The 19,645-nt window shown below is 39.6% G+C and overlaps 1 protein-coding gene across 3 annotated transcripts in view; it reads right to left on the reverse strand.

The window, feature by feature from the left end:
* Positions 1–19,645, reverse strand: part of lingo1a (leucine rich repeat and Ig domain containing 1a) — a 138,626-nt gene that overhangs the window by 16,635 nt on the left and 102,346 nt on the right. Inside the window, exon 1 of one of the 3 annotated variants that reach the window (XM_031316675.2) lies at positions 15,970–16,515. The exons of 1 other annotated variant lie outside the window; for it this stretch is intronic. The gene's annotated coding sequence lies outside the window, so the exon portion shown is untranslated. Of the gene's footprint in view, positions 1–15,969; positions 16,516–19,645 lie in introns of those variants that run through there. One more of the 3 variants, XM_036003207.1, reaches the window with a different exon arrangement.

Below are 19,645 nucleotides of genomic sequence, written 5' to 3' on the forward strand. Positions count from 1 at the left end.
CATGCTAAAGGTAACAAAATGATGTGCCTGTTTGCACTACATAGTATAAAGGACCCACATAACAATTAACATAACTTGTACTTAAGATACACATTTGTATTTTTTGAGTGGAAATCAATTTCCTTGAATCTAAAACTAAGAACCTTTTGTATGCAAGAGAAGGTTTGCATAATGTACCCACAAGCTTCTGATGAGAAACACTGACGTCTTATTGCAATGAATTCACAGGAGCTTAGGCAAATGAACAGGTTCATCACTGCTTTGGTGAGCAGCCATGAAAATATTTACTTATGTAATCATCCATCTTTTCTTCACCTACATAAGACATCTACAGCCAAAATACTGTAGTTTTTGTTATAGTTCTCACATTACGAGTTTTATATTGAAAATAATTACCTTCTGTATGCGTCTATGTATGGCAGTCAAGACAGAAATACAGCAATTGAAGTTTACAGCCCCCGACTGAAAGAGATCACATTCAGACATAGTCCCTGTCAACGCACTCACATATCCTGCCAGAGCATCCAATAATCCACATTTTTGCTCAGAATTAATCATTCATGAGTGATGAGTTAATATTATGCAGCTAAATCAAGCCCTTACCTCTTCTATTTCACATAAGCATTCACCTAGACGTGTCAGATTTAATTTAAGAATGACAGTACTTATGGAAATCAAAGCAGTCTTAAAGTACTGCTATTGGGGAAGAATCATTTTTTGAAAGGTGAAGATGTTAAAATTTTGAAACTCTACATAAGAACCTTACTGAATAGCTCCCAAAAATGAATAAACGTTTTACGAGGAGGGTACTGAACATATTACTTCACTTAATTTGAGAGTGAATATTTTTTTTCCTCAGATGAAGTGAGTGGATTTGACTGTTGCTCTGAGAGTGCATGTCTGTGGGACGGGCATGCTCTGATGCTGGTTTATGGAACAACCACAATATTACTCATCCATATACGCCGGTAGGATGTAGCTTTAATAGCTGTGACTACACCGCAAGCTACATTGGTTCTTCAATTAAGGGAGTCAACATGGAAACATGCCTTAGTTTCATAATGAATAATTTAAGCTATATCTTATCTGCTGCTACAGTAGGAAGTGTGATGGGCACAGTGTGGAGCGGCTTAGGGCCATATTGACATTAATTGTGACTGGCATCTAAGGGCTTTCCTCCCAGTGTAGCAAAGAAAATGTCCCCTTTGCTTAGCTGGATCTGCAGCTCACAGTGAGGCCTCTAAAGAGAAATGAGCTGTAATTAGTTGATAGAGAGGCGACCCCGATGCAGAAAAAAGACACTGGAGGATACTGCTGTTGCCTGCCGTAGCAGAGAACAGCAAAGATTGCAGACAAAATACTGGCAAAGGGGAGCTCCAACAAGAAGAAGAATTACCAAGAAATGCTTGTCAGGCTGCAAAGGTTTGCATTGTTGGAGAAAAAAGAGAAGAGATCTTTGCCACCTGACATACAGTTTGCCCACAACCTTACTATACGTCGGGGAGAATGCCATTGTATGTCAACTGTAAAATATCAGGGCCTACACATATCTTTGTCAAAATTCTTTAAACAATCCTTATAAATATGTTTAGTAATGTATGTAAAAGACTAAATATTGGCTGATGTTATCAATTTTAAACTCAAATATAATTTTCAGTATCAGCTTTAAAAATCCAGTATCAGTCGGGATTTACTCTGTATATTTACCATGTATTGATCTATTTTATGACTTTGAGGGACTCTGGTGCATATTAAGTGGCTTATCTACATTTATTTCAGTTCAAACTGCTTGCATCCAAAGTTATTTAGCCCGGAAATTCCAGATAACTTTAAACTGATGCTCAAGTAAAACTATGAAAAGAACGAGCCTTATTTTTTCACCTAAAAATGTTTGACTTGGTAGGCCTACATAACTTTATCAAAATTCTTTAATAGCCAAATATAAGAGATCCTTCTCCATATTTTTGTGTTTAGGTAAAAAGAAAAAGAAAAACACATTTTTTATAACAAGCCCCGTAAATCCAATATTGGTCTTACTCTAGTACCTTGTGCATCTATTCAATTTGCAATGTCAAGGTGTTTTTGAATTCCTTTTAAGATTAAGAGTGTAAAGGTTCATTATCACTTGCAAGGACGTCTAATAATGCAGACCCAAACTGCAATAGTCATTCCTATTTAATCCAGAGTTTAGTGGCATTGAACGGATTAAAGCAACAGGCATGCCATCCATCTCCCAAGGCCTTCCTCCCACCTCAAGTACCATTTCACAAATCTCGCCACTGCCATCTTTTCACCACGAACCAATAAAAGAAAATAAGCAATAGAATAACTTCCGAGCCTCAACCTTGGGTCATTTTTCTCATTTTTGAAATGGCATAGTTCTTTCAAATAGTTGTTTTTGTAGGACATCCATGAAGGTGAACCTAATTCACAGACAGGGAGGACTGTATTTCATGGATTTAAAATGGATGCCTGTGCAACCACACCTTTGGAAAGATGACAACGTACAATACAAAAAACTATTTCATCTTTAACCATACAATGAAAAAACAAAGATAAGGTCTTTGATTTGTTTTCCCCTTCACAGTTCTTGATTTATGCCTTTTAAATGTACAGACTCTTGTATAAAACTGCCTGAGTAAAGTCACTTCAGCTTACTCATTTAGGATTTATGTCCTTTAATGGTCCGGGCACTGTCTCATTAGCCTGGTCCTACCAGACTCTCGTACATTTCATCTGTACAGAGAGTCTGGCCTCTCTCCATTGACAAGTGTTAACTTCTTTGAAGGCGGGTACTCTGTTGAAGTTTAAAACTACTGGATCTGCCAATACAGGTAAAGATTGGCCAGAGAAAACCCGCGAATATACTGCAAACCCAGACGGTGTACTGAAGGAAAATGAAAGTGGAAGTACGTAGGAGGCGGAGCCAGGCAACTGTCTCATAAGTGCTTCATCAAAAATCAGAGACGCATTATAAGAACTGAACATGAGCCAGCCAAAGCTCTGTGGCAGATTGTGTTTCTGCACAACAACAAAACAAAATGTATTTTCTCCTCTCTACTACAATGTGAGAAAAGTCAAAAGGTAGATTTAACCTCCCAAACAATTAATGACAGGTCTGCAGTGTATCACTGAGGGTATACTGGCTGTTTTAATGTGTTGACCCAGACTTTCATCTGTTGACTTTTAACACTAAAATATAATGAGTGGACCCAGAACAACAAGGCATTTTAAATTTATAGTGCTGTTCTTGCATTGCCAAACAGTGACTGATCCCTATTCCAACCAAAATGAATCACCTGATTGTACATGCAAAAGAAATGGGGCCTGTTAAGGCATGCAAACTGACTGTAACTGAATTGTCCAAAGACTAAGGTCTGCTTGGTTATCGATTCAAATGGCTTTCTGCTGATAAAAAAAGCTGGACAATACACATACCGGCAGTGAAAATAATTTACGGTATTTAGGTTACAGTGGGATTTATTACACACTGTAGCTGATAAATAAGTGTTTGCACAGAAGACCTGAATCATCCAAAAACAAAAACAATCCTGGGCACTTTGATGGTTGCAGAACCGAGATGTTTGCCCAGAGTGAGAGTACTTTAATATTGATTTTCCCTATAAACCTATACCACAGCTCATCAATAAATCATTTGATTCCCACTTTCAGCATCCAATATTTATATTTTTCTCCTTTTCTGAGTATCATTTCACTCAAACAACCTGATGTCAATGCTTTTTTCCCCTCCTCAATCTACATTGTGTGGAGCAGCCCTGGCCGACCCCATCGTGGCTCCAGTGCAGAGATAGGGGAGCTTAATCCATGTCCTCTGAGAGATTTCCCAGAAAGATGAAGCCTTAATTAGCCAGATAAAACCCCAAATAATGGTGCTATTGATATAGACTGGGAAATGAGGACTAAGCAGAACAAAGAAAAACAAAGACTACTGTATATAAGATGGCCGAGATGAGCTTTGGAGACAGTTAGAAAGTAACTGCAGCGGATGGAAAAAAGGGGCCGTTCACTCTCACTCTCAAATCCAGCAGGGGAGCATTGTCTCATCTCTCTGAGCAATCCACCTGCTCCAAATTCTCTCATAAGAAGCTTAGAGAAAAATGCTGACCTTCATATAATCAAAGATTATGTGGAGGAAAACAACAACAGTTTTTTTGGAGTACTTAAGCAATAGCACTCATGGGAGGTTTGAGCAATTAAAGGCAAAATTACTTGTCTAAGCTGTCCTTGTATCCTTCCGTTCCCTCGCTTTGGTTCCCTGTAGTATGAGAGGAGGTCATAAAGATAGTGAAAAGAATAAGAGAATCACATCTCACCAGCTCTGCTAATCCTAGGGGTACTAGAGAGAGAGCGGAATCTCACTTTTAGAAAGACAATCTAGGTATTTCACATGCTACACATGGATCAATGACAAGGTGACCCTCTATATTAATACCAGATGGCTTTAGGGTTGGCAAAACACTGCAAATCCCTTGTCAACACTTCTGCAACCCTCAAAAGAAGTTACAAAAACATGGACTAGAACTTTATTCCTTTCAGCTTTGAATCCTTAAAGTAATTGTGCTAAAACAGATTTAAAATGGTACATTATGGTAAGCTCATATCGACTGTGTGGATTACTATCTCTTAGGAAAAACCTCATTAGATTCTGAGTGCAACTCATATCAAACCCCATCCAACCTCAATTTGCAGAGCTAGGAAGTGAGATCTGTTCTGCCACTCGTGCCTTCATTAATGAGAATGACTGTCTTTTTCTTTGTGTCCGAGCGAAGAGCAGTGCCTTTGTTGAAACATTCTGACAGGCATGATATGCTTGTGGACACACGTTTTAGAATTTCATCTTTGTAGTCCTGTCATGTTAGCCTTGTTGTGATGTAACTGTAATTTACAGAGGAGACAGTGCTGAAACAATGCTAACTGTGCTGAAAAGTCTTTCCAGATTTCTCCCAGCTTAAAACAAAAACTTTATTTTTGCAGTCTGGATGATTAAACACATTATTTATAGAGTTGGCATGGGGACCAAATAAATAAAGGAAAGGTGTATCAAACAAACCAATAAACACCACCCTACTGAGAGATACCTCATGAAACATAAAACAAAGGCTGTGCTTCAGGGCATTAAACAGTTGTACTGTAGAGTTTAAAATTCCCAAATAGTTCCCAAATGTTGCATTTAGAACTGAAAAAAGCAACAATTTTAATAATCGTTTCAGTCATTTATCAAGCAAAACATTCCCTTGATGCAGCTTCTCCAGTGTAAGGGGTTTGCTGCTTTTCTCTGTTTTATATAATTGATAATTAATTAATATAAGTGATGGTTTTAGCTTTAGTTACTTTACTTTTTTTAAACATGAACTTTAAAGAAAATGCTATTTGAGACATTCAACATGATGGCACAATGCACATGATGAAAATGCTTGGCTATTATCTGTCCTAAAGCCTGTTCACATTTTCCTTAGCTCTGTTTTACTCATTATTGCCATCATGGTAGGAGCAAGCAGAATGCTGAAGAAAATGCGAAAGAGCTGAATTATTTAAATGTTACATTTGCAACTACAGGTTTATGAACAAGGTGAGGGTATATTGTATTATGAAGGGGAGATTACTCCTGAGGTTTCTTTTATAAGACCAATTTACAGAACCCATTATTTCTCATCATAAGCAAGATTTTAATGTATAGTGAGATTTATACAATAGTTCACTACAAGGCACGCAAAACGCAAACCTTAAATTGACTCATTCTGTCATTGTAATAACTTTTGTCCACCTTCACACCCTTGAACAGAGTCCCTTGCTAAATCAGTTATGAGATGGAAGGGTTAAATTGCCTGGACCATCCTCCCGCCCCACATCAGCGCTCTGCAGACCTGATCTCTCTCCCCTCCCGATTCCCAAAGGTTCCCAAACTACTTTGCACTTCTGTGGCAGCACGTCACTCACCAGCGTCCAACAAGGTCAAAAGCCATTTCATTTTCTCGCCTTTGATCGCTGCCTGGCCCTTTCATCAGTCTTACCTTCCCCATCCACCCACACACTACCACCACCATTTCACCGCTTAAACTGCCCTCACTCATCCCCCCCAGATGTCGAAAATGTGACTGGCAGTAGCCCGAGTTAGAATATGTTTGCCCAAGGGTAATACATTAGCAATCAATCAACTTGAACTTGTAAAACTCGTAACGTCAGAACGTCAGAGAGGCCACGTAGACCACAATGTGCATTTAGGTGTGGAAGACATACATCTGAAAGCGTTCTTACAGTAATTCTGCTTTTCCAGTCCTTGAATGAGGCTCCCTGCATTCTGTTTTCCTAAATGAAAGCTGAAACACATTGACTAAATGAGATTCTCAATCTTGATTCATCTTAACCAACCCCACCCATACTGTGCAGCTAAGCTTATAGAGGAGGCTACGTTTACTGTACACTGTCCTGCAAAGTTCTAGTAAACATATTTTCCAAATCTACAATGTTGCAATCACAGCACTGTAATATGCTATCAGCTGTAAAATTGCCATCATTAGGGCTTCCTAGTGGCCTAATGGTAATCTGAACGTCTCTGGTTTGAGTCTAGCTGGGAACCTTTGTGACGTATCACCTCTCCTCTCTCTCCCCTAATATCCTGTCACCTCTCTGTCTTTTATCTACAAATAATACAGGTAAAAATGCCCCCTAAAATACTTTTTAAAAATTACATTGTCCTCACCTTATCACTCATCATTATGTATCTTTTAGATCCAGTATATTATGCTTCCCAGCTTAATATCCCCTATGTAAACAATATTGAAATAAAATGGACACAAGCCTGCCGATGGATATGCCAAACATTTTAACATATCAAATTAAACAGATTTTAGGAATAGTAATACTTAAATAAAACATTTAACACATTTTTCAAGCAGTGGTGTAGTCTAATGTATTGTAGTCGGTATATTGTACTGTATATGTATATGTTTGGGGGGTGGGGAAATTTTGAGCGTCAAAGACTTACTTTCCTGCATTTTGATACACCTTTATGCAGCAATTCACGACTGAAATACCTTTATTTAGCCTATGCAAAGAAAGAAAAAAACACAGATGACAATTCAAATTATGTCAAAAATATAATAAAAAGTAATTTGTTGAGTGTCATTGCACATTTTTAAGTGGGTATATGACAATCCTGGAGCTTTCTTAGTGAGTATACTGCGTATAGCTGCGTATCACGTAGACTACACCACTGGTTTCAAGATGTATTTCAAATGGTTAATTGTTTAATTGAAAATGTAGTCCAGTTTTGATCAATGGTTAGACATTGATTGGTAGAACAATTACATTTGTATATTTTTGCTGGATCTGGCGTCTGAAAAATTGCTTGCTTTTCTTGCTTGTTTTCATAACATAAATTGAACACTGGGTTTTGGCTGGTGGTCAGACTAAATAAGCAATTTTGACACAGTAGTTTGGCTGTGACAACTCGTGTTAGGGATTTGTCATTATTTTTGAAAATGGTTGTGAGCAAATTGGGATGTTTAGAATAAACGTAAAATAATTATTAGTCCCAGCCCTGATTCATGCTGGATTTCTCGATGTTTGCAGTGTTTATACATTGTGAACATTTTTTTAGACTTAACAGGAATACAGGTGGCCAAATGGCAAGCATTGCTGCATTCTTTGTCACATTAAAAGAATAGACAGGGTCTGTTTGTTTTTAATGTATTTAAGACAATAGGCATTTCCAAGCTGATGTAATCAGATATTTATTTTCTAAGTTATAGACTTATCCCAGAATATAGCACCTACATTCAAATGTAGATCATTATGATAATGAATGTGGGTGTAAACACCTTTAGCGACACGGCATAAGTTCCAGTATTTCTACAAGACCCGAAAAAGCTCTTATTCACATCTATCTGTAGGTGAGATTATTGCTGCTTCTTTATGTCTAGCACACTAACATCTCCTCATGCCATCCAGTCTGGTCGATAACCTGAAATCTGAACCCTTGTTTCCCTGCACTTTTGCTCCCCTCTGTCGACAGTACTAGAAGTTCTTTGTTACAATGTTCTGTCATTCCTTTCTCTCTCACACTGCATTGACAGTGAGTGGGTGAAAGAAAGCCAGAGTGAGGGAGGGAGAAAGAGAGACAGACAGACAGACAGACAGAGAGAGCTGTAAGGAAAGTAACAGCGAGAGCGAGAGCGAGATCGAGGGAGACCACCAAAAAGATGGAGAAAGTGAGCTTTCAGGGAACTAAAAGCCTCTGCCCCTTTATACCTCAAAGCAAGGCGCATGTTGTCTTGCGTCACATGATGAATGGGAGCAGACTAACAATGGATAGATAGCACCTACACTTATCTGACGAAAGGAGGGTATAATGGGCTTGAAGCCCATTAAATATTTGAATGATCGGAGAATGCCACAATCCAAGTATCCCAGAGGGTCACCTTTCTATACCGTGGCAGCATTTGAACAGGGGTGTCCATGGTAATAATGAATTATAATGGGATTAGTGGCTGTTAATGACAGTTTTTGAGTGCCATGAAATAGCAACAGCAACAAAACAAGTTCTGAGACATGTTCAGACTATCCCCAGAATGAATTATCTCAAAGGCAGAGACTGGTCTGCATATTGGTTAGCTAAACCCTGAGCAGGTCCATGTCGGAAATACTACCCAAAAGAAGAAAAAAAAAGACTACTGCATCTTTCACGTTTAAAATCAAAGGAGATCTGCAGCAGATACGGTGTTAATGACTACTTCACTTCTGAATAGATTCATCGGTCAGCCTACTAGACAAAGGAATTGAGAGTCGAGAGTGCTAGTACTGCAACTAAACACCGAACTCACTGAACTCTGGATCTCAAAAGGGTATTCAAACAGCGATTACATCAGGAAGGTGGGGCAGAAACACAAATCTTGTTCCCTCTTATGGAAAATATCATACGCTCCATTCAAGTGTGGCTGTATAAGTGGAGCTTCTGTTGTCCCACAATTGGGTTTCCAGTCACTACTGAATAGCTCTGTCTGAATAGAAGCTTTCAGTAGAACAGATGCAACATATTGTAATTTAGCTGCACAATACCATTCATTACCACAGCAACACAATTCATTCAGACACTAGTTATAAATGCCTGTGCGAATATCGAATGGGACAATAATATTCATTGTCTACAGATGGAAAGGAAGGCACTGTAAATAACAATGGACATGGAATTCACACCCAAAATTCAGCACATTTGATGCTTTTGTTTTCATGAAATCTTTTTGCCACTTCAGCAACTTGTATACAGGTGTTTCAGTTCTAGCCTCCTATCTCAAGCTGCTGAGTCTGAGGCCATCAACTGCCTCCGCCGATGTGATTTACAGCCTACTACCAGCTAACCAGAGTGGCATGCGTATCAATCACACAATCATCTAAAAGATAGGTGTCTAACTTTAAGTCTGGCTGGCAACAGGGGCGCCAACATAGTCACTGATTAGTCCGTATGCAGTGAATACAAATGCCCTCTCCAGAGGGTTGGTGAGGAGATTTAGTAAGCACAATAACACCTCCCCAACCCTTGACCCAAACCTCGTCCACCAAACGATGCCTTTTTTAATGATGCATCCTCCAAGAGACTCCAGGTGGTTTATGGCAAGATGCTATTCTAACCCTGGCACTGACTAGGAGTGTGCATCTATTTAATGTACATGGTTTAGAATATAATTTTAATGAAAGCTAGAGGTAGGCAGATTCAAGGGATCATTAAAATGCTGGCAATGGTCAAGCATTATTAGAATAAAATCTATATGGATGCTGTATTTACATGCAGACTGAATAGGGTCAAGGCTTGTGGAGGTATATTCCTAAGCTTGAGCCAAGAATCCATTTCTACAGGCTGTTGATATTTGAAAATGTGGTAATCCACTTTGTGGACACCTTGACTTTTCACACAAGCATAACAGGTGAAATTGCTCTCTAAAGGTACCTTTGTAGAAACTCTCTCAAGACAATTTTCACAACACTGTGAGGCAGATCAGAATTAGGGGCGCCTATATGAGCTTTATATGAATCCTTTAAAGGGGAATGGCTCCTACAGGCTAATGTGAATGCATGGCATTTAGACATGCATCTAATATGCCTTTACCAGTGCTGTCATATAATCATTATTGGTCATTTCAGATAACTTTGTTTTTTCTTTGCATTGCTGCTTTTAATTTTTTAAATATTGTATTTTAAAGCATTCTGACCAGTATCGTTGATGGGATAAATACAAGGTTACAATTTTGTGTAAATTCTGGACTAATGTATACAATATTATGTTAATACATCCAACATCACAAGATTTAAGGCAATGCAATCACAGTTGGACAAAATTTGATTTCTGAAATGACATAGTGAAAGCCACAATCACTCTGATGAAGGTAAAGTGGAGGGCAAAGCATTGGTTGCATGCCAAAATGGGTGTTTATTAGGGATGGGCGAGTACAGCATTATCTGTATCTGTATCTGTAAACCATATGAATTATCTGTATCTGTATCTGTACTCGGACTGGGCGGGGCCTAACCCGGAAGTGGGTGGGATTTAACCCGGAAGTGGGTCAGTTTGTCTTGAAATGGGCGGGGCTTTAACCGGTATGTTATTTTAAGCATGCAATTGATATGGGTTGATCAGAAATTGTTATATTTATTGCTGATTAGAAAACTATTTACATGACAGCATCAGCATTGAGCTTCAGATCAATGGTTTTGATCACGATAACAAACAAACTATATACAGAACAAGAACAATGAATACAACACATGTGGTTGCAATTATGAAGTAAAATGTAATGAACAAGAGTTTTCATACTCAACATAACTTTCTTTTTTTAACTTTTAATTTTTTTATGATCAGTGTGATTTTTTTTTTTTTTGGTTCTTTTTTATTTTTTTTATTTCCACACCAGGTATGTGTGTGTGTGTGTGTGTGTGTGTGTGTGTGTGAGTGAGTAACAGAGAGAGAGAGAGAGAGAAAGAGAGAGAGAGGGGGGCAGGGGGGACTGTGTTCTACGGATCAAATAGTCCGACGCTGTTTTTCAGATCTGTTTAGAGCCAGCTGACGGTTTAAAAAAGAAAAAAAATCTCCGACAGGCAAAGACGCAACGCGAGTCGCATTCTACCAAGCACCACGTCTGAACAAACCCCACGTTTACCAGAACTCTACTGGTTAATAAGTAAGTACTACAAACCAAAGTAAAGAACAAACCTGAAGCTGAAAAAACCCTAAACGTTAACGGAAAAGACCCGCGAACCTGAGTGACTGAGGGAGAGACAGAGAGAGAGAGAGCTGTTCTATGTGAGTGAGCAGAGCGGGACACAGCAACACAATAAATCTGTATGTGTGTAGGGGAGGGGCGCTGTGACGACTAGCCTATCACAGAACGCAGACACAGTCAGCTACCCAATGACGATTTTTATTCATTCCGAGCACAGATATTGACTCGTATTACTCGTATAATACTCATACTCGGCAAAAGTGCTTTATCCGTACCGGATACTCGTTTCAGCCGAGTATCCGGCTCAACTCTAGTGTTTATACAATGCGGTATTTACTGTAGGAACCCAGGTTAAATGAATACAATTTAACATAGATTTGTTAAAGCAGTATGCTTTGTATGGAGCCAAGAACATGAGCTTTTACATTTTTGGTCACCCAGAGGCCTGAAAAACATTAAACCAAAAAAAAAACCAAAACATTTTGTTGGACATAGATCAGCAGGATATACAGTATTACATCTGTGCAGAGGCATGTCCCATGCATGACAACCAAGTTGTGAAAAAGGGAAAAATCCTTCACTCAAAAGGAATTGCACTGCCGAACCTTTTTTGCCGAACAAAAAAATGCTGATAACTTTCAGACAGCACTTGCAGCTGCTCGTCCTGCTAATCTAGTTCAAAAGACATCTGCCAAGGACAACAGTGTCTTGTGAACAAGAAGCCCCCTCCCATCAAACAGCTACTCTGATTCCACTGCAGGCCTTTTATAAACATGCCATCCAGCCCCGGGCATTGTATCAAGGCAGTGGCATCAAGTGGAATGGCAGCCTGGTCTTATAAAAACAACATAATTGCTGTCCTGGGTGAAAACTCCCAGCACTGTGTCATTGTAGAATTATGTAGGCATCGTGGCCTCACAACTGGGAGCTAATAAACACCTTGTCAATGCAGTAGGTGTCAGCTTTACACCCAGGGTGAGTGTCTCCAAGAGACATACTAACACGTCATAAGCCAGCATTATCCCACTAACACTATTGGTCATTTAGTGTGTTGTGAGAAGGCAAGCCTGTGATCAGCGTTGGGGAGTAACGGAATACATGTACCGGCTTTACATATTCAGAATACAAATTATGAGTAACTTTATTCCGTTACAGTTACAATTTAAATAGTTGGTATTTAGAATACAGTTATATTGTTGAAATCAATGGATTACATGACGATACTTCTCTGTTTCACGAGTTTATTCACTCTTTAAATAAATTAAGGCAACTCCATGCATTTCCAAGAAGCCCCAATATGAAAACGAAAAAATGTGCTATTTGCGTGATCAGTCACAATGGAGTCGGAAGAGGAGCAGCAGGAGCTAGAGGTAGAGATGGAGTTGGAACCAGCACAACAGAGCCAGGACAGGAATGCGTTTCTATCTTGGAAATTCAAACAGCATTTCACATTAAAGAAAGAGAAGGAGACCGAAATATAACTGTGCAGTGCAACCTCTGCTTGCCAGCAACCAACCTCCTTTCAGCATCCAAATTACTCCACCTCCAACCTGAAGAAGCATCTTAAAGTAAGTTATTTTTCTTAATTAGCCAGGGGTAGTCATCTGCTGTAGTTTTACTGGTCACCTTGTTATTTTATAGTTGTATCGGGTAGCTACCTGTTTATTTGACGTGTGACTTTACATTCTCCTATGTGCTGATTTACAGAGCTGTTGAAAGACTGACTAGCCCCGTTTGACATGCTAGCTAATGTTAGCTAAAATTAGCTCATGGTAGCTTAGACTGCGGTTAGATTTTTGTAGTATGCAGTTCGGGACTACAAATACAAAAATCTATCTGCTTGTTCAGTTGCACATTCAGCCAGTTGGAATAGAATAGGTACGTTTAGTAAGCAGGATTTTATGGCTGTATTCCTACACTAATAAAATGCAATTCAATGTGGAAGTAATCCAAGTATTCAGAATACGTTACTCAGATTGAGTAATGGAATGGAATAGTTACCAATTACATTTTTGGGCATGTATTCTGTATTCTGTAATGGAATACGTTTTGAAAGTATCTTTCCCAACACTGCCTGTGATCAGTCATCATGCAATGACATCAAGGTCCACACCATCACCACCCACTCTGTCTCGACTGCTCCTCTGCCCCGGACTGCTGACAAATCTATGGTGAAGCTGATTTCCTTCACGAGTTATTACAATGCAGCACACACTCTTATTCTCGGCTTATTGGTTTGCTATTCCATTCTTTCTGCACAGGATTGAGTTACAAACATGGCAAGATGTAACCATACTTCAAAGAAATATAATGCTGTTATGTAAAGCATAATTTTATTGTGACATCCAATACTCTGTATTATATTGGCCGCTATGTAGAGATTTAGCTTATTGCAAACATTGATCAACGTGTTGTAATTCAATATAGTATGTCAACAGCAGCATAATGTTGTAGGAGAGGAGGAGGGGCGGTCTTTGTTACTGTGTCCTATAGCCTTATTGAGGGGCAGAGAAGTGACTACTATTGACAACTCGTAGATGGCCAAGGTCAGCGGCCGCACATTTATTTAATGACGACAGCCAGGGCATGTGGACAGAGCGGATCAGCAGCATCCAAATCATCAAATAGATCAACAGTAAAACCTGACAAATATGATTTAAAGGTCCAGTGTGTAGGAATTTCTCCCATCTAGCGTTGAGATCATATATCGCAATCAACTCTCTCGCACCACGCAGTTCAAAGTACGCATTACAGTTAACGGTAGCCTTCACGCTTCAAAAAGCCGGTCTCTTTCTCTTTTCAATATCCTTTTTCTTTTTCTGGGCGAAAAAGAAGACTCCTGTTCCTGAAATTTGGATTTTGAATATGTGTGGTCCACTATGTTTCCTTCTTCAAACTTGCCGGGAAGCTACAATACCCATTAGCAGCATTAGTAGCACCTGTGAGTTTATCATGTGACAGCGAAAACACAAAAGGTGGAGCAGTATGTCCTGTATGTCCCTTACCGGCTAACGTATTTCAAGATGGCGCATGAATATGGAGCGTATACCCCAGTTAATGCGAATGCAAATGTAAAATGTCAAGCCAAAAGGAATACTTGGCATTGATGGTGGAGGTAAATATTCATGAAAAAGGACAAGTTTGTGAACAGGCAACACAGATTTTGATAATGAACAACTAAACATGTTACACACTGGACCTTTAAAGCCTGTCAGTGAAGTTAAAAAAACTATATTGGAATGTAGTGAACAGTATAAGGGATTAAAGGAAAACATCTGGTGTGATAAATTCACTCCGAAGTCCCCCTCGAGTGCTACAAAGACACTTAGAGACCAGCAGAGGGAAAATACTAAATACTAACTTTTTTTTAATAAGGAAAGCACATCAGACTCCGGGGGAAAACAAAGACCTCAGGCTATGATGCACCTTCTGTATGAACCTCTGTGCCACACCCTTGCCCGTGCATCTGTGTGATATCTCAAAGTGTATCAGCTATCTATCATCTTGGATGGTGAGCACAGATAAAGCCCGGAGAGTCTGTGATGCTGCTGCTCGAGCTACGGGAGGCTGCTCCTGTTCTATCTGGCTGTCCGCTCCCTCTGGCTATTTATAACCAATAGAGCTACAGCACTTTATGAATGTCTGCAGGCACAGCATCACACAATCTTCTGATACTCTGCCTCAACTGTTTTGGTGTGTCATTATATGAGGCAGTGCTGGACAATAAAGTGGGAAACATTTCAGGGGGGCACTGTCATATAGGCTATTCTCTGCAAATGCTGCATGAATAATAAACAGCAGACGGCGTGTGGCATCACAAAAACACAAGTTTCATCCTGTGTCCTGTGTAGTCGCAGTGTAAGCTATATATAGCTAGATCCCATCCCTGTTGTCTTGTTGAAAACCAAAAAATTGCAAAGTCGTTTCTGAGGATCAATGCAATGCATGACTCCGTTGCAGCAGAAGCCTGCTTTGCTTTAATGCCTATTTAACAGATAGCCATCTTTGCAGATAAATAAAATGTCATAAAATGGGGGGGGGGGGGGATCACGACTGCCTCACACTTCCTCACACTTCCACACAATGAGAAATGTTATCTCAGCAGAGCCTATACGTGGCCAAATAAAGGCTATATTAAGATAACATAACCCCCCCGCCCGCACACACACTCCCCATTCTCTCTCACACACACACTCACATTCACGGGACAATTACATTTGATTAATGGCTTAAGCCTTCTTCCTCCCAGACAATCACGCATACAGAGAAAAAATTGGCCAAAAAAAGATTACACTGTCAAATGTGCATGGATAACAAATCTATAAATTAATTTCGAATGTGCTAGGATTAGATGCATTTTTACCTGCAGAGGACGCGCCTAACCACACACAAGTCACCGTTTGCTTTTCTGTCCTGTCAACCGATTCTGTCCTAATCATAGCGGACCTGCAGGAATATTTTAGCCGATTTGACATCACAATGAAATCCGACGAGTTTTAGGAAAAGCCTCTGGTATGAATTAATGCCTCTACTGGCACAGTAAAATTCACATTTTTGAGTGATGTTTTCTTCAAAGTAGCCCAGAGAGACCGCTGCATTCTGGATCTCCACCTCTCTAAAATCTTGGCCTCAAACCACATTATTAAACTGCATCGACATAAGAATAAACACTGAGAACAGTAATCGCCGTTACAAATAAAGAGCAACCCTTTTGCTTTCTTAATCTGATACTCACCTGCTGTAGCCTTCACTGCTTCCAAGCATCCTTTCGCATTTCTCCCCGACGGCAACTCCCAGCCACAAACACTCAAATTGAGACGCACTATCTCAAGTCCATCGCCGTGAAAGACAGCTTACAAAAAAAAACGAGGGTGGTGCGGGGGAAGGAAATACAATAGCCAGTCGTTTCTTGCAGATTTCCAATGAGTTTCTCCGCAACGGCAGTGCCGCGGTTCTAGAGAGCTGTAGTTAAAACAGGCAACCCACACTCACAGACACACACACAGACACACACAGCCAGATCCTTCCTCGGTAATGGGACTCCCTGTGCGACCGAACTCGTCCGAGAATCAGTGTAGAGAATAAAGAAGGAATGCAAATGGCAGGTAGAGAGAGAGAACAACTCCCACACACCGTTCCGATGCAAGCGCACTGTTCTCGTTCCTTGATGCAGTCTCTCCACAGCCTCGCACTCACTGTGTGACTGGCTGTCGTCACAGGCAATCTGCTTGCTGAGGGGAGGGACGGAGATGATCGGCGGAACGCACTCTGCTGCCCGGTGTCCTACTCAAGTGTGTTTGTGTGTGTGTGTGTGTGTGTGTGTGTGTGTGTGTGTGTGTGTGTGTGTGTGTGTGTGTGTGTGTGTGTGTGTGTGCTGTGTTTGCCTATAGGCCTATGTGTTTGATCACCGCTCGCATGCAGTCTGTTCATTTGCTGGTTTATTTTTATTTAGACTCTGCGCTTTTTGTCAACTATCTGTCCAGATGTGGCTGTCCAGATTTCAGCCTCCCCTGTTAGCGCGCACACACACGTTTACGCGCACGCAGACGCACGGATGATACGCATTCAAAACAGAGAATGTCTTCTGATGGTGAATTGAAACAAAAGACCTCACATACAAGCTGCTGGCAAATAAAGAAATACGATCAGATTTAAGTCTCTGAGCCCGGAGTGGAGACATGGGGAGGGAGGGAGGATCTATAAGAAAGTAGCAGTTCCTATTTTGAGAGCCTGATGGCACTGTGGGCTTCAGATACTACGCACGCACGCGCGCACACACACACATACATACACACAAACACACACACACACACACACACACACATTCGCAACACAGCTTTTTGCAGGAGACAGGCCCTGCATGTTGTCTAATAGTATTTGATCTTTCACCTGTGATTTTAAAGGGTCTCAGTCACAATTCGAGATTGCAGGGGGCAAAGCAAGACGAGTAAATATTTCATAGGAGCACACTCTTGTCTTGTCCAGTCCACTGTTCTCAGTGCATTGTCTTTATTGTCATGCCAAAGTGACATATGATCAGATTGTTGTTCTTAAATATGTAATAATGAGTTGAATTAAGCATCACTGGATCTCCTTTAAAATTCTTGGATCAATTCACGATCAATTAAGTCTGTTTTAAATGCATTTAAAGACAATTTTGGTAGCTGAGTGATAGGACTGTGTATGTGTAATCACGGTGTACATTGATTGGCTAAGGTTTGTGGGGAGACAGCAAATCTGATGGATTTCTTAAAACTAAAACTAAGCTCACCCACGAGAGGCCCCAGTTAATCAGTAGTCTGCTGAACGTTATAAGGGGCGAGAGTTATCCCATTTGTGGAACAAGAATTCACTCACTTGTTGTTACAATTTGAAGGGTTTGGTCTTGTTTATATTTTATTCTTTCATTTTTGGCATTCAGAGAGTTAAGAGGAAGACAACAAGAGAAAGTTCTAATCAGAATTAATCTGTAAATTTTAGGACGGTAACAACAGGTGGCATACAAATATTACCATTTTAACATAAAAAAAGGTATTTGGTATAATGCCCCCCAACACCGCAGCCAGCTAGCCACAGAAAGCTGGTTCCAAACACTGTAAAGACAAGTGTGCATGGTGTGCACATGATCTCTGGCAGCGGAGGCAACAGAATTTAACAAAGTGCTAACAACGTACCAACATAGGGCAATTAGCTATCTGAAACGTTTCTCTCGTTCACTCATAGATAATAACAAGACCTGTAGTTAACTAAATAGTGAGCAGTAGGTTGAGATACAGCATATGGGCCTTAATAATTGTCATTATCATCATTTTCCTGTCATCGCTGACAGGTGTATTTTGCATAACTGTAATCTTCACATCTATTATATGCATTACACTGTATTGTGGGATTGTTATCAAAAGTACAGGCATTACTTCTTTCATTCCATTGTGGGAAAATTTGCATATGCTTTATAGAGCTGAAATTCATACTCAGAGTTCGGTACAGACAAAATGTCTGACAGTGAATATGGTGCATTATAGTTAATACATTAGGGAGTGGTTTTGCTCACAGCCTTTAATTTACACTAATTGGTGTCGTGCATTATGGATCCAGCCAGACAAACCACTTTTAAAATCAGTTCCACCTATTTACAATCACATATTTATTCAATGGATTGTATGTCATCAATTACAAAGTGCTATTGTGACCTCATATTGTCCTTTTTTGCTTGTAATAAAATACTAACATGGCCATATATCATGTTTGATATATCCAAAATAACATCTCAGAGACAAACAGGATTATTGTTATTTCTAACATCTTGTTTGTCTCTGGGATGTTATTTTGGATATCTCAAACATGATATATGGCCATGTTAGTATTTTATTACAAGTTTTGTGAATGTCCACATCAACCATTAGAAGCGTGATCCTGTATAGATCTTTTACAATCCTTATTAAAAATTGTGGCGTGTTTTCGACTGATGGGAACAACAATCTTTGACATTGGTCCAGTATTAAGCAAGATCGCTGCAATCGGCAGCAGCGAAACAAGCTACAATTGAAGTTAATAGGGCAATTTTCCAGCTTGTATTTACCTTCACAAAAGTGCTCGTTTTGCCACTGACAGGCTCAGATTAATATTCTAAGTGTCTGACAACATTATGGACAATATCCTTTCAGAGATAGACCTTTAAAACCTCTTTGAGACCTTTCTGTTTAACCAGAAACAGCTCTGAAGTCGCTAGCGCTAAACCCACCAGACTCCATTTAAAAACACAATACTTTTAGCGTGTATAGAGCCAACATATATTTTACATTGTAAATCGGTAAACTATGTGTTTATTTCAACCAAAACTAGAGTTGTGAAGGTTGGAAAAGTGGAAAGATGATCCAAAATGGCTTTTTACAGTTTTATTTTGTTTCTGTCGACTTTGAATGAAGTGTATTTACGATGCTAAAATTACTGTTTATTTACATGGAGTCTGGTGGGTTTAGCGAACGCAATTTCGCAGATGTTTTAAAAAGGTTGACCTCCTTAGAAATCCTTTCCATAATGTTGTCAGACACTTAGAATATTAATCTGAGCCTGTCAGTGGCAAAACAAGAACTTTTGTGAAGGTAAATACAAGCTGGACAATTGCCCTATTAACTTATTGTAGCAAGTTTCGCCGATCTTGCTTAATACTGGACCAATGTCAAAGATTGTTGTTCCCATCAATCACTTATACACAAAAACATAGGAAAATAGGCTTCAGGTTGAAAAAAACTAGTTACCCTTTAAGTACTCGCCATAATTAATTTAATGAAGATAATTTGAGTGTGCAGAGGATTCTAAAATGAAGCAGTGTAAATGTTTCATGTGTGATAACTTTTCAAATCCACTGCTGTCATTATACAAGCATTCCAGTTTGCTGTGTGTTAATCATC

This window comes from Sander lucioperca, chromosome 7 (genome assembly GCF_008315115.2).
Source record: "Sander lucioperca isolate FBNREF2018 chromosome 7, SLUC_FBN_1.2, whole genome shotgun sequence".
In the NCBI taxonomy this organism is placed as follows: Eukaryota; Metazoa; Chordata; class Actinopteri; order Perciformes; family Percidae; genus Sander; species Sander lucioperca.